The sequence below is a fragment of the Arachis hypogaea genome, chromosome 19 (genome assembly GCF_003086295.3).
Source record: "Arachis hypogaea cultivar Tifrunner chromosome 19, arahy.Tifrunner.gnm2.J5K5, whole genome shotgun sequence".
Lineage (NCBI taxonomy): Eukaryota > Viridiplantae > Streptophyta > Magnoliopsida > Fabales > Fabaceae > Arachis > Arachis hypogaea.
This window is the reverse complement of record NC_092054.1, coordinates 103,107,223-103,122,783: the sequence shown is the minus strand read 5'-3', so window position 1 is coordinate 103,122,783 and position 15,561 is coordinate 103,107,223. Positions and strand designations below refer to the sequence as shown.

Here is a 15,561-nt window from a genome sequence, read left to right as displayed (position 1 = left end):
TCCATTGCTCCCACTTAGTTAACCTTTAACTATGAAGGAAAGTCAAGTGGATGAATCAATTTGATTCCTCAAGTCTTAGTCAACTCCTAAGGAAAGACTAGCTTTAGAGGGATCCAAATCAACTAGCAACTTCCCAATTATCAATCAACAAAGGAGTTTGATAATTCAGGAGTCTCTAATTACTCAACCAAAACCAAAAGGACATAAAAAGCTAATTTAAAACCCTCCCAAGCATTTTATCAAACACTTGCAAGGCACAACATAAAGGCATAGAAAAGCGATAAGAGAATGTAAATACCAAAACCAACAATTGTAAAATCAATGATAACAAATAATAGAAGAAGCAATAAATATGAAATACCTCAACTTGCATTAATAAGAAATTGAATCTAACATGAAGAGTTCATAAATTCAATTGGGATGATAAATAAACTAGAATGCTAAGACAATTAAAAGTAGAAGAGAAACAAAATTAAAGGAACATTGAACCTAGAATTGAGAAGAAATAAACCTAAAACTAAGAGAAATCCTAAAACCTAGAGAGAGGAGAGAGCCTCTCTCTCTAGGAACTACATCTAAAACTTAAAATTGTGTGTATAAATTTTGTGTGAATGAATGATTGAATGATTCCCCCACTTTGTAGCCTCTAATATGTGTTTTCTGGGCCAAAAACTAGGTCCAAACTCAGCCCAAAATCACCCCCAGCGTTTTCTGCATTTTCTGCACGTGGCGCATGTCACGCGTACGTGTCAGTCACACATACGCGTCGATTGACAAAAATCCTGGTTACGCGTACGCGTCAGTCACGTGTACGCGTCGCTTGTCTTCTGCACTAGTCACGCATACGCGTCAAGTACTCGTGCGCGTCGATCCTCGCTGGTTAGCTCCTTAGTTTCTTGTGTTCCTTCCATTTTTGCAAGCTTTCTTTCCATCCTCTAGGCCATTCCTACCTTATAAAGCCTGAAAACACTTAACACATATATCAAGGCATCGAATGGTAATAAGAGAGGATTAAAATTAGTAATTTAAGGCCAAAGAATCATGTTTTCAATCATAGCACAGAATCAACAAGGAAAATGTAAAACATCTGAATTGTCTGAATAAGTGTGAGTTTAGTGGATAAAATCCACTCAATTAAGTACAAAATATACCACGAAATAGTGGTGCATCAAATCCCCCCACACTTAAACATTAGCATGTTCTCATGCTAAGCTCAAGGAGACAAAAGAATGAATGGCGGAAAGTAAGACTCATGAAATGTAACCTATATATGCAACTATATGCTAAGATGTTTCTGTCTACTTGGTTAAAAGTAAACAAGTTCTCCAAGACAAACATAAATCAGATTCCACTAATTCGAACCATGCAATAAAAGACAACTAAACTTGTAAGAAGATAGCTCATGAAAGCAGGGAACATAAAATCAAGCATTGAACCCTCACTGGTAGTGTATATGCACTATAATCTCTCAAGTGTCTAGGGTTAATTCACTCTATTCTTCTCTAGTCATGCTTTCTAGACTTTGTTCTTCATCTAACCAGTCAACAAAAATTTTGTACACCAATGCAAACATCATGAGGTCTTTTCAAGGTTGTAATGGGACTAAGGTAATGGTGAGGATATATGTATGGCCAAGTGAGCTAAAATATGAATCTTTGATTAACCTAGGCTTTCACCTAACACACACATCCTATATATATGAAATTATTCCTAGCTTCCCATAATTCCCACTTTTGTATCACATACTCATGTACCAAATATTCCTTTAGTTTTATCACATATGCATTGATCTTTTATTAAACATAACATTGGAGTAATTTTGTCCCTTTATTTATTTATTTATTTATTTATTTAAATATTTTTAGTTTTTCATTTTTTTTTTATTAAAAATATAAAAGTAAACATAACATATCAATGCACATAGATTTTTTTAATTTTTTTGGTCTCACATAAGTAGGTACCCAAATTCCCAATATTTTGTCAATGAAACATTGTACACTTTCATCAACCCAAGTTCCCACAGTTCCCCACACTTAATTGACACACAATCTCTATCTTAAGCTAACCAAAGATTCAATTGGAGTAATTAATTGTTTTCCGCTTAAGGCTAGTAATGTGGTAAAATACAGAACAAATGGGGATTAAAAGGCTCAAGGTGGCAAACAAAGGTGACTGAAATGGTAGGCTATTTACGATAAGTGACTAATAACAAATGATGGCCTCAATCATATGCAAGCATGTAAATACACTAAACAATGGACATATAGAATTGAACAAAATATAGATTACAATCATAGAGAAGGGAACAGACAAGAATAAAATATTATGGTTAAATAATATAACCATGTAATTAAGCTCAAATCTCACAGGTTGTGTGTTCTTTAGCTATAATTCATGTTCCAAATTACAATCTTCAAACAAGTTTAACAAAAAAGTTTTAATTTAAATTAGTGACATTCTATAAAAAGGGTCTTGAAAAAGAACTTATCACTCTAACCAAGTAGTGGTAGAAGAACATGCACAAAATCAAACAAACATGCAATCAAACATGCAAATACAACAACTAATTTAACAAGGAAAATTAAACATTGGTGTTGAAATAGGAAATAACTAACCCACAGAAGTCGGTATTGACCTCCCAACACTTAAAGATTGCACCATTCTCGGTGCATGCTAAGATGTGCAAGTGGACAAGCTGCTACAACTGATACTTTTCTCCAAAGATTATGCAAATGGATTTGTCTGTCGCCCCATTGAGAAGCTTCTCTTTTTCTTTCTCGGTGGCCATCCTGAAAGAAGAGAAAAAAGAAGAAGAGTAACCCAGAAACAAAGATAGAAAACAATTAAAATATGGGTGGTTAATGCCAAATAATGAGGATTACAATTACATGGTAGCTACAACATGCAAGTGAGAAAATAGTAGAAGCAAATGGCATATCAATAGTGCAAAAATTGCAACGATGGGGAAGAGATAGTAGGTCATGAAAGACAATATAAATTCATGTCAATGCAAAAGGAATACAGGTATCATAAAAATTGGCATTTCACAAATAAATAATATCACCCAACAATGTTAAACAAGTCACTAAGCACCAAAATAATACCAGAAAAGATACAACAGTTGAATAAGAACATTTGACACCAATGGAAAAAGAATACTTTAGAAAAGAAGATAAAAATATGCACAAAATTAAAATGCAATGAATGAAAGTATGCAAATAAATTAAGTAAAATAGAATGAAAGTGAAGAAGGATGAGAAGTTAAAGAGATGAAGAAGAAGAAAGTAAGAAAGTAGGAGGAAAGAAGGAGAAAGGATAGAAGAAAGAAGTAAGAATTTAAAAACAGGGCGCGACGCGTACACGTGGATGGTCTGAAGGCGAAAAGACGCGCACACGTCAGAGATGCGTACGCGTGGTGTGATTTTGTAACTCTAGCACAGTTCCAGCGCGAGGGCAGCACAACTCTCGGGTCAAACACCCATTAACGCCGATTGCCATATCCGTGCGTGCGCGTGCTTGACGCGTACGTGTGGATTCCCCAAGTTGCAAGTGACGCGTGTAACATCCCGTATTTTTGAAAATCTAAATATAAATAAATTGTGATTTTATCTTATTAAGTTTAAACTTTATAATTTTAGAAATTATTTTGTTAAAAATAATTAAATAGATTCGGAGATAATTTTATTTCGAATCAATTAATATTTTTAAGTAATCTAATTATAAGGGAATATTTTGTATAATTTTAGTAATCGAAAAATAATAAAGAATTGTACAATTTAATTTAAGTAACTTTTATCCTGAAAAAGTTACGATTTATTTTACTAATTTGATATCTTATTTTATGAATTAATTAATTAAGAGTAATTAAATTAGTTTTATTCATATTTGAAGTTTAAGTTAATTAATATTTTTATGTAATTTTTATAATTGGTTATCTCATATGCTTTGGAAATAAAATTTAGTAATGAAAGTGTTATATATTTAATTTAAGTAATTTCTATTATGAATGAATTATGGTTTATTTTATTAGTTTGAACTTTTAGAGATTAATTTATTAGGAATGATTAAATGGATTTTTATAAATACTTTAAGTTTAAGTAATTTTATTATAATTAGATATTTTGTAAATTGAAATTAAAGTTTCAGATATAGAAAAATAATAGAGATTTGTATGATTTAATCTAGAAAATTGATATTTGAATTTAAATTGTACTTTACAAAATATAATTAACTTGTTCATTTTATAATGTAAATTAGAAATAATTGATTGAACTTAGAAATATGTTGATAAATAATGTTTCTAAATATTTTTAATATAGTATATTTGATTCTAAAATTACTGTACCGTTCAATTTTATCAAAATATCTATTCATATCTATCCATATTACTTTATAAAATCCTAATTTCTAACCCTAATTCCTAAAATTAACTCAGAACCCTAATTTCCCCGATTCCTAAACCTAATCGCCGCAGCCTCACCCTCTTTCAACCTACAAACGCATACACACTGAAGAAATGGGGAAACAGAGAGAAAGATCTGAGAAAGAGAGGAAAGCGAAGGGAGACAGCGCTGGCTGGGCCTCGCTGCCGCTGCCGTCGCCGTCGAGCTGAGGGAAAGAGAGGGAGCTTCACCGCGCCGTCATCCAACCGGTCGAGTCTGCTGCCTCACCGCCGCCTCCTTCGTCGCGCGCTACTGCCGGCCTGGAATCGCCGCCACTGCACCTTGCCCGCTTGTCGCCACCGTTCCGTGGAGTCCGCCCTGGTGCCGGTTGAACAGGGATGAGGGAGAGGCGTCGAGAGAGAGATGCAATGGAGGTCAGAGGGAAGAGCTGCCATCACCGCCGTTCCGTCTATGAAGCCTGAGCTCGTGTTGCCTTCCTGAGCTTCGGCGCCGCCGTGGAGGAGAGTGGAGTAGTCACCGTCGTTGGAGAGAGGGAGAGCCAGAGGAGGACGAGACGTGTGAGAAAGGAGACGCACAGGGGAGGAACCGTTCCTCTGCCGCCGCTATCGCCGGAATTCCTGGTCGCCGTCGTCGTTCATGGTGAGTCAGTTAAGTCATAGCCATGAGAACCACTACCTCTGAACCCCAGTTGTTCTGTTGCAATCCTGTATTTTCCTCTGATATTCTCGACTCTGTTCTGCTTCTCTTTTGTTTTGTCATTCTTATTTCGTTGGTGTCCCTGCTGTTCTAACCGATTGGATTGGTGCTGCTGCTGCTAAGACGTATGCCCTGCTCTCTGGTTTCTGTTTTTCCCGAGTACCAGAGTTGCTGCTCCATTCCTATATTTCTTTTGGTAAGATAGGTTTTGTTCTACAATCAATATTCTGATTACTGCTTCTTTGATAATCTGTTCTGTTTTTACCCTTGCATTTGCTTCAGCCTCTATTAAATTCCCTTCCAAAATTGTTGTTGCTGCTACTAGAGTTGTGGGTGATGCCGCTGCCGTTCCAGTTGTATTGGAGTGACTACCTGCCACAAATTGGGGATAAAGGAAATTGTTACGTTAGATAATACGATTCCGGCTAATTGAGGTAGGGGGTTTAAAACGATTTCAATTTAAGAATGCCTGCAAGGTTTATTGAATAACTGCAAATAGATTTAATAGCTGTGAGTAATTGATTGATTATGTAATTATTGAATTGTAGCTGAAATTGTGATTGGAATGGTTGAGATTGTGATTTGGAATTGTTGATTTGTGATATTGATTGATTATGTGGATTGGGAATTGCTTGATGACTAATTGTTGAGAATTTCTGAATTTTAATGGGTTATGTTGGATTTGTTGCCGTTGAGTTGTTATTTGGTATATTGTAATGTTAATGAACTTGGTTGGTGGTTGATTTGGAATTGGTTTTGAAGGGTTGGATTTTGAATACTAAATAGATTGCTGAAAAACTGATTTTTGAAATAAAAAGGTGACTTTGGAAGTGAATTAGTTATTCAACGATAATCGAAATGATATAAGAGCAAAGGCTGAGTAAAGTATAATAAAAGTTGTTGTTGGGACTCAATTTTGAGAAGTTTGAATTAATTATAGAACTAGTTATGATTTTTCAAAGTTAAAATGTAAAACTTGATTTTCTGCTTATTTTTAAAGGAAGCCGAAAACTTTGAAAAACTATAACTATTTCTGTGATTATCGGAATTGCGTGGGACCAAGTCCGGATTGAGCTTGGGGATATAGGGAACTGGACTGCTGAATTTGAGACTTTTTCACTAAGTTTATGATTTATGGTGAATTTTTGAATCATAGATGTCAAAACTGGTTTTTCTGCAGCAGCAACTTGATTCCTCTATTGGAAATTCTGTAGTTTGAATTTTGAAATGGAACTAATTTTAAATAAAACTTTATTCCTATTATTTTAATGCCATAAAATTTCAGAACAATTGGACTTGTAGTTTTAAAGATATGAATTTTTGAAGGATGATGCATTATGCTGAAAAAGCCAGATTCTGTTTCCTTAAATTAGTAACTTTGGGAGTTTATAACTTTTGATCCTGGATAGATATTGAGATGCAACCAATTGGAGGTGAAAATTAAGTATGTTTAGTATATGTGATTTAAATTTCAGGATTTTCTATGTTTTAATAAGTGAGTTATGGGACTTGGAAGAGGTTGTGTTCAATGATTTGTAAAACAGAATTCTGCAGAAAATTACCTTACTTCCAAGCTACGTAACTCCTTCATTAAAAATGGTATGACCCTGGAACCAATTTAGAAAGAAATTTGGATGAGTTATGTTTAACTACATTCATTTTTAAGGTAGTTGGATTTAATTTGGATTTTATATGAAATTTCAAATGTTGTATGGTGCTGCTGTCTTTTGGATTTAAAATACTGCAGAACAGTCACGGTTTTGCTTATATTCCCGAAGCTAGAGACAACGAAAAATTATGATTTTTGATTTAATAGAAGGTTTAATCCGAGACGGTCGCATGGATTTAAAGTTTGCATAATTCCGAATTCATTTGATATTTTAAAAACAAAATGGAAATCAGGCTGCCAAGTTGTGTTGGTAATTATTTTGGATATGGAATTTAAGAAATAGATTTTCTATTATCAAATGTTTTTGAGAATATATTGCTGTGGCAAATGTTGAAAGAGGCTGATGAACTGTTGAGAAAGAAGGAACCCGTAAGGGTGGATAAGTCCTATTTTTAAAGGAGATTATGTCCAAATTTTTATAAAAAATATAAGGACTTGATCAAAATAAATATTTAAGGCTTATTTAATGATAATAACTTCAATGGTTCTTTTGAGAAAAGAATATTTGGTTTATGAGATTGTTGGTAGGGGCGTGGGTCTAGTCCCGCTTGCTCAGTGCGTAAACCATTATGCAGGGATGGTGGTTTTGTTCCGCCTGCAGTAAGGACGGTGGTTTTATCCCGCTCACGTATTGATAAATTGTTTAGCAAGGACGGTGGTGTGATCCCGCTTGCTTATTAGTTTATGTACCCAGTAAGGATGGTGGTTTAATCCCGCTTACTGTGGAGGCAAGGACGGTGGTTTAATCCCGCTTGCGTGTTCCGGGCAAGGATGGTGGTTTAATTCCCACTTGTCTATGGAACCTACGGATAAGGATGGTGGTCTAATCCCGCTTATCCGAGTCGGGTCTGGCAACATAACCGACGCGTTAGCTCATGGCCAGTAGGACAGGCATGCATCATATGCATCTATGTGACATTGTTTGGGTGTGTATATTGTAATTGGTTTGCCTAAGTGAATAATTCTGTTAACTGCTAATTGCTATACTTGATATAATTGCTCTTGATTGTGTTTGAACCTCATTACTTGTGTTTGTAACTGATTGGCTGGATTGTGGTGAATTGGGTGCTGGTTGAATTGCTTGGGCCTGAGGCCATGATTGGATTGTGTTTGAGGTTTAGTAAGTATGAAAGATTGAGCTGGTTCAGCATAGACTTAATGAACCTATGCTTGGAACAGATTAGTCATTCATACGGTCTAGGAAAACTTTTAAGATTTTTATAAAGGAAAATATGGGTTTAGAATTTTGGATAATTAATTGATGCTTTATAAAATTTTGGATTTTTGAATGTTATGCGGTTGGTTTTCAAAATAAAAGGTTGACACGGCGAGTAAAGATCACTGCAAATGAAAACAGTTTTCTTTTAAATACTTTTGAGTGAAATTAACTATTTGCGTTTTGTTCTTTACTTTTACGGCATTCTCGACCTCTACTGAGAACATGTGGTTTGGTTCTCACCCCCAAATTTTTCACCCTTTCAGCGACAGGTTTGAAGACGCAATTTGAAGCTGCGAGCGATCAGTACGCTTTCTTTATGGTTTTAATTGCTTTCATAGAGTTCCCTCGCTCTTGTCCTTTGAGATTTTATTTTACATAGAGGGGTAGGTTTATTATATTGTATTTGAGTTTTATTTAGTCTCTTTTGTATAAGAATTATTATCAATAATATTTATGTGATTATTATTATTTGTGAATGTTTGAATTATGACTTTAATGAATAAAAAAAAAAACAAAAATTTTCTGGCATTTTCTTAAAACTGAAATGCGAACTCGATACAAAGGCTTGATAATTAAGTAGTTAATACTAGAAAAGGTTACGTAATGTTCTTTCTAGTAGAAATACCTTGACTTAAGCAAGGTATTTTGCTGGATGGGACGTTACAATATGGTATCAGAGCAGTCCTTCCTGTAGAGCCTTGGGAGTGGACTTACTATGCTTCATTGCATACTCTGAGTGTCTGTCATGCTTTATAGCTTGTTCTGATGACAAGAGTTTGTGTTTTATATGCATGACTGTCTGATGATTAATGCTATTAGTTTACCGTTGCATATCTCATGGTATCAAGTTTGGCCAACTTAATACTAATGATTTATGTATATGGAAATACTAATGGGTTATCATAGACGAAATAGAAGTGATAAGGTTAATGCGAATCACGAGGTTTTGGGGACGTTAGAAACTAAATTCTAGAGATTAGTTCCGTTTCGACGTATGCTCTTTATTCGTGCTTAGTGTTATCTCTTTCTCTATTAATTGTATTGGAATTTCTAGTTTCTGATCTCTTTCTTGCTAATCTTGTATTATCATTCGTGCATATCCTTGCTTGACTCTGTATCTAGTTGTTGTTTGAATCTTTTGAACCATTTATCCTATACCTTACCAACTCTATGCTCTTTGCTTTGAACTTGGATTTATTTCGGTGCAACATATCATTTCTTGTAATTTCCTTCTTGAGTATTTGTTTCAGATTCTCTTTGAGAAAAATTTCAATTTACATCTTTTCTTACTTGACTGTATCCACAACCCTTGCTTAAATTTTGATGGGATTGTTTTTAATTCAGCCTAGACTTTCTTACATAAACTTTGAAACTTCTTTATATAGTTTAATTTTGTTTATTTGTGATGCACCACTTATCTTTTATTGATTTATAGAAAATCTTATTTCAAAATTTATTCTTTAAATAGAAGCTGATTTTCAGCCAACTTTATTATACTTTTATAGCTATTCTTACCTAATTATGTATTTAAGTATCCTCCAAGATTTTTAAAGAAAATATTTTGCCCTTAACACCAAACAAGCTTTAATTTACAAACCATGCATGATTTGCTTGATCTGAAATTAAAATCGGTATAACGTATTATTTATACTAAGTTTAGTACCTTTGAAAAATGTTGGGTTTAAATATTTTCCTTTGAAAAAGATAAACTAATTTCTTTTGTTTCAAGTTGAAATTGTTCTAAATTGCTGTACTATATTTTCCATTACTGTTCATATCAAAACTCTTTAATTCAAAATCCTTTCTTAAGCTTTCAATTTAATTCTCCTTCCGGTATATTTCATTATTTATATATATCCTTGTTGTTTGATAATCTCACGTATTCCTTTAAATCCTTGCGAAATACCATCTTTGTCCAACTGTGAACTTGAGTATTCTTCCAATTTCTCGTATAAACCTTTCGTGCCGTTTGTTTTTCTCTTCTCATGTTTCGTATTTCTTATATGCGCTAGTTCTTAGGAACACGATCTATGTGTGAGGAAAGTGAATCTGGTTAGTCTACGAAGTTATAAGGAGTTATGGAGTTTTGAGACGACGAGAGGAAGTGATCATGCTTTGTTAAAAGTTGTGAACGAATATGTGCCTATTTGATTTTGGATTTGAAATATGGTTTGCGTCAAATTATTTTTATCAACTTTTGCACCACCTAATATATTCTCTTTTATGTTTATGTGATATGATTTTCTTGGTATCTTTAAAATATTCGAAAGGGGATGTGAATATGAATCTTTTCTCCATCTTATATCAATTTTCGAGGGCGAAAATTTTTGTAAGTTGGATAGAATGTAACATCCCGTATTTTTGAAAATATAAATATAAATAAATTGTGATTTTATCTTATTAAGTTTAAACTTTATAATTTTAGAATTTATTTTGTTAAAAATAATTAAATAGATTCGGAGATAGTTTTATTTCGAATCAATTAATATTTTTAAGTAATCTAATTATAAGGGAATATTTTGTATAATTTTAGTAATTGAAAATAATAAAGAATTGTACAATTTAATTTAAGTAACTTTTATCCTAAAAAAGTTACGATTTATTTTACTAATTTGATATCTTATTTTATGAATTAATTAATTAAGAGTAATTAAATTAGTTTTATTCATATTTGAAGTTTAAGTTAATTAATATTCTTATGTAATTTTTATAATTGGTTATCTCATATGCTTTGGAAATAAAATTTAGTAATGGAAGTGTTATATATTTAATTTAAGTAATTTCTATTATGAATAAATTATGGTTTATTTTATTAGTTTGAACTTTTAGAAATTAATTTATTAGGAATGATTAAATGGATTTTTATAAATACTTTAAGTTTAAGTAATTTTATTATAATTAGATATTTTGTAAATTGAAATTAAAGTTTCAGATATAGAAAAATAATAGAGATTTGTATGATTTAATCTAGAAAATTGATATTTGAATTTAAATTGTACTTTATAAAATATAATTAACTTGTTCATTTTATAATGTAAATTAGAAATAATTGATTGAACTTAGAAATATGTTGATAAATAATGTTCCTAAATATTTTTAATAGAGTATATTTGATTCTAAAATTATTGTACCCTTCAATTTTATCAAAATATCTATTCATATCTATCCATATTACTTTATAAAATCCTAATTTCTAACCCTAATTCCTAAAATTAACTCAGAACCCTAATTTCCCCAATTCCTAAACCTAACCGCCGCAGCCTCACCCTCTTTCAACGTACAAACGCATACACACTGAAGAAATGGGGAAACAGAGAGAAAGATCTGAGAAAGAGAGGGAAGCGAAGGGAGACAGCGCTGGCTGGGCCTCGCTGCTGTCGCCGTCGTGCTGAGGGAAAGAGAGGGAGCTTCACCGCGCCGTCATCCAACCGGTCGAGTCTGCTGCCTCACCGCCGCCTCCTTCGTCGCGCGCTACTGCCGGCCTGGAATCGCCGCCACTGCACCTTGCCCGCTTGTCGCCGCCGTTCCGTGGAGTCCGCCCTGGTGCCGGTTGAACAGGGATGAGGGAGAGGCGTCGAGAGAGAGATGCAATGGAGGTCAGAGGGAAGAGCTGCCATCACCGCCGTTCCGTCTATGAAGCCTGAGCTCGTGTTGCCGTCCTGAGCTTCGGCGCCGCCGTGGAGGAGAGTGGAGTAGTCACCGTCGTTGGAGAGAGGGAGAGCCAGAGGAGGACGAGACGTGTGAGAAAGGAGACGCACAGGGGTGGAACCGTTCCTCTGCCGCCGCTATCGCCGGAATTCCTGGTCGCCGTCGTCGTTCATGGTGAGTCAGTTAAGTCATAGCCATGAGAACCACTACCTCTGAACCCCAGTTGTTCTGTTGCAATCCTGTATTTTCCTCTGATATTCTCGACTCTGTTCTGCTTCTCTTTTGTTTTGTCATTCTTATTTCGTTGGTGTCCCTGCTGTTCTAACCGATTGGATTGGTGCTGCTGCTGCTAAGACGTATGCCCTGCTCTCTGGTTTCTGTTTTTCCCGAGTACCAGAGTTGCTGCTCCATTCCTATATTTCTTTTGGTAAGATAGGTTTTGTTCTACAATCAATATTCTGATTACTGCTTCTTTGATAATCTGTTCTGTTTTTACCCTTGCATTTGCTTCAGCCTCTATTAAATTCCCTTCCAAAATTGTTGTTGCTGCTACTAGAGTTGTGGGTGATGCCGCTGCCGTTCCAGTTGTATTGGAGTGACTACCTGCCACAAATTGGGGATAAAGGAAATTGTTACGTTAGATAATACGATTCCGGCTAATTGAGGTAGGGGGTTTAAAACGATTTCAATTTAAGAATGCCTGCAAGGTTTATTGAATAACTGCAAATAGATTTAATAGCTGTGAGTAATTGATTGATTATGTAATTATTGAATTGTGGCTGAAATTGTGATTGGAATGGTTGAGATTGTGATTTGGAATTGTTGATTTGTGATATTGATTGATTATGTGGATTGGGAATTGCTTGATGACTAATTGTTGAGAATTTCTGAATTTTAATGGTTATGTTGGATTTGTTGCTGTTGAGTTGTTATTTGGTATATTGTAATGTTAATGAACTTGTTTGGTGGTTGATTTGGAATTGTTTTTGAGGGGTTTTGAAGGGTTAGATTTTGAATACTAAATAGATTGCTGAAAAACTGATTTTTGAAATAAAAAGGTGACTTTGGAAGTGAATTAGTTATTCAACGATAATCGAAATGATATAAGAGCAAAGGCTGAGTAAAGTATAATAAAAGTTGTTGTTGGGACTCAATTTTGAGAAGTTTGAATTAGTTATAGAACTAGTTATGATTTTTCAAAGTTAAAATGTAAAACTTGATTTTCTGCATTATTTTTAAAGGAAGCCGAAAACTTTGAAAAACTATAACCATTTCTGTGATTATCGGAATTGCGTTGGACCATGTCCGGATTGAGCTTGGGGATATAGGGAACTGGACTGCTGAATTTGAGACTTTTTCACTAAGTTTATGATTTATGGTGAATTTTTGAATCATGGATGTCAAAACTGGTTTTTCTGCAGAACGTTTAATGCAGCAGCAACTTGATTCCTCTATTGGAAATTCTGTAGTTTGAATTTTGAAATGGAACCAATTTTAAATAAAACTTTATTCCTATTATTTTAATGCCGTAAAATTTCAGAACAATTAGACTTGTAGTTTTAAATATATGAATTTTTGAAGGATGATATTGAGATGCAACCAATTGGAGGTGAAAATTAAGTATGTTTAGTATATGTGATTTAAATTTCAGGATTTTCTATGTTTTAATAAGTGAGTTATGGGACTTGGAAGAGGTTGTGTTCAATGATTTGTAAAACAGAATTCTGCAGAAAATTACCTAACTTCCAAGCTAGGTAACTCCTTCATTAAAAATGGTATGACCCTGGAACCAACTTAGAAAGAAATTTGGATGAGTTATGTTTAACCACATTAATTTTGAAGGTAGTTGGATTTAATTTGGATTTTATATGAAATTTCAAATGTTGTATGGTGCTGCTGTCTTTTGGATTTAAAATATTGCAGAACAGTCACGGTTTTGCTTATATTCCCGAAGCTAGAGACAACGAAAAATTATGATTTTTGATTTAATAGAAGGTTTAATCCGAGACGGTCGCATGGATTTAAAGTTTGCGTAATTCTGAATTCATTTGATATTTTAAAAACAAAATGGAAATCAGGCTGCCAAGTTGTGTTGGTAATTATTTTGGATATGGAATTTAAGAAATAGATTTTCTATTATCAAATGTTTTTGAGAATATATTGCTGTGGCAAATGTTGAAAGAGGCTAATGAACTGTTGAGAAAGAAGGAACCCGTAAGGGTGGATAAGTCCTATTTTTAAAGGAGATTATGTCCAAATTTTTATAAAAAATATAAGGACTTGATCAAAATAAATATTTAAGGCTTATTTAATGATAATAACTTCAATGGTTCTTTTGAGAAAAGAATATTTGGTTTATGAGATTGTTGGTAGGGGCGTGGGTTTAGTCCCGCTTGCTCAGTGCGTAAACCATTATGCAGGGATGGTGGTTTTGTCCCGCCTGTAGTGAGGACGGTGGTTTTATCCCGCTCACGTATTGATAAATTGTTTAGCAAGGACGGTGGTGTGATCCCGCTTGCATATTAGTTTATGTACCCAGTAAGGATGGTGGTTTAATCCCGCTTACTGTGGAGGCAAAGACGGTGGTTTAATCCTGCTTGCGTGTTCCGGGCAAGGATGGTGGTTTAATTCCCGCTTGTCTATGGAACCTACGGATAAGGATGGTGGTCTAATCCCGCTTATCCGAGTCGGGTCTGGCAACATAACCGACGCGTGAGCTCATGGCCAGTAGGACAGGCATGCATCATATGCATCTATGTGACATTGTTTGGGTGTGTATATTGTAATTGGTTTGCCTAAGTGAATAATTCTGTTAACTGCTAATTGCTATACTTGATATAATTGCTCTTGATTGTGTTTGAACCTCATTACTTGTGTTTGTAACTGATTGGCTGGATTGTGGTGAATTGGGTGCTGGTTGAATTGCTTGGGCCTGAGGCCGTGATTGGATTGTGTTTGAGGTTTAGTAAGTATGAAAGATTGAGCTGGTTCAGCATAGACTTAATGAACCTATGCTTGGAACAGATTAGTCATTCATACGGTCTAGGAAAACTTTTAAGATTTTTATAAAGGAAAATATGGGTTTAGAATTTTGGATAATTAACTGATGCTTTATAAGATTTTGGATTTTTGAATGTTATGCGGTTGGTTTTCAAAATAAAAGGTTGACACGGCGAGTAAAGATCACTGCAAATAAAAACGGTTTTCTTTTAAATACTTTTGAGTGAAATTAACTATTTGCGTTTTATTCTTTACTTTCACGGCATTCTCGACCTCTACTGAGAACATGTGGTTTGGTTCTCACCCCCAAATTTTCCACCCTTTCAGCGACAGGTTTGAAGACGCAATTTGAAGCTGCGAGCGATCAGTAGGCTTTCTTTATGGTTTTAATTGCTTTCATAGAGTTCCCTCGCTCTTGTCCTTTGAGATTTTATTTTACATAGAGGGATAGGTTTAGTATATTGTATTTAAGTTTTATTTGGTCTCTTTTGTATAAGAATTGTTATCAATAATATTTATGTGATTATTATTATTTGTGAATGTTTGAATTATGACTTCAATGAATAAAAAAAAAACAAAAATTTTCTGGCATTTTCTTAAAACTGAAACGCGAACTCGATACAAAGGCTTGATAATTAAGTAGTTAATACTAGAAAAGGTTACGTAATGTTCTTTCTAGTAGAAATACCCTAACTTAAGCAAGGTATTTTGCTGGACGGGACGTTACAACGCGCACGCATCCTAGATGCGTACGCGTGGGTCAAATTGTGCGCAGAGCACACCGGCCGCACGATTCCATCACAACTTTCTGTTTGTTGGATGGGATAGGAAAATTTGGAATCGACGGCCCCGTGTGGCCTACGCGCACGCATGGGTTGCCCTTTTTTTTAAATGAAATGCAGAATGCAAAATATAGAATGCAGATG

General features: G+C 34.5%; 1 long non-coding RNA gene across 4 annotated transcripts; it reads left to right on the top strand.

The window, feature by feature from the left end:
• The first annotated feature begins 4,422 nt into the window (after positions 1 to 4,422).
• On the top strand, positions 4,423 to 15,226 carry LOC112775844 (uncharacterized). 4 transcript variants are annotated; one of them, XR_011876911.1, is made up of 8 exons: positions 4,423 to 5,042; positions 5,223 to 5,295; positions 5,425 to 5,533; positions 8,251 to 8,290; positions 11,248 to 11,809; positions 11,990 to 12,062; positions 12,192 to 12,300; positions 14,963 to 15,226. It is a non-coding gene; the product is annotated as an uncharacterized lncRNA (long non-coding RNA). The 4 variants fall into 4 exon arrangements; XR_011876912.1 differs by having other exon boundaries at positions 12,149 to 12,300; XR_003189718.3 differs by having other exon boundaries at positions 11,209 to 11,809.
• Positions 15,227 to 15,561: the final 335 nt, after the last annotated feature.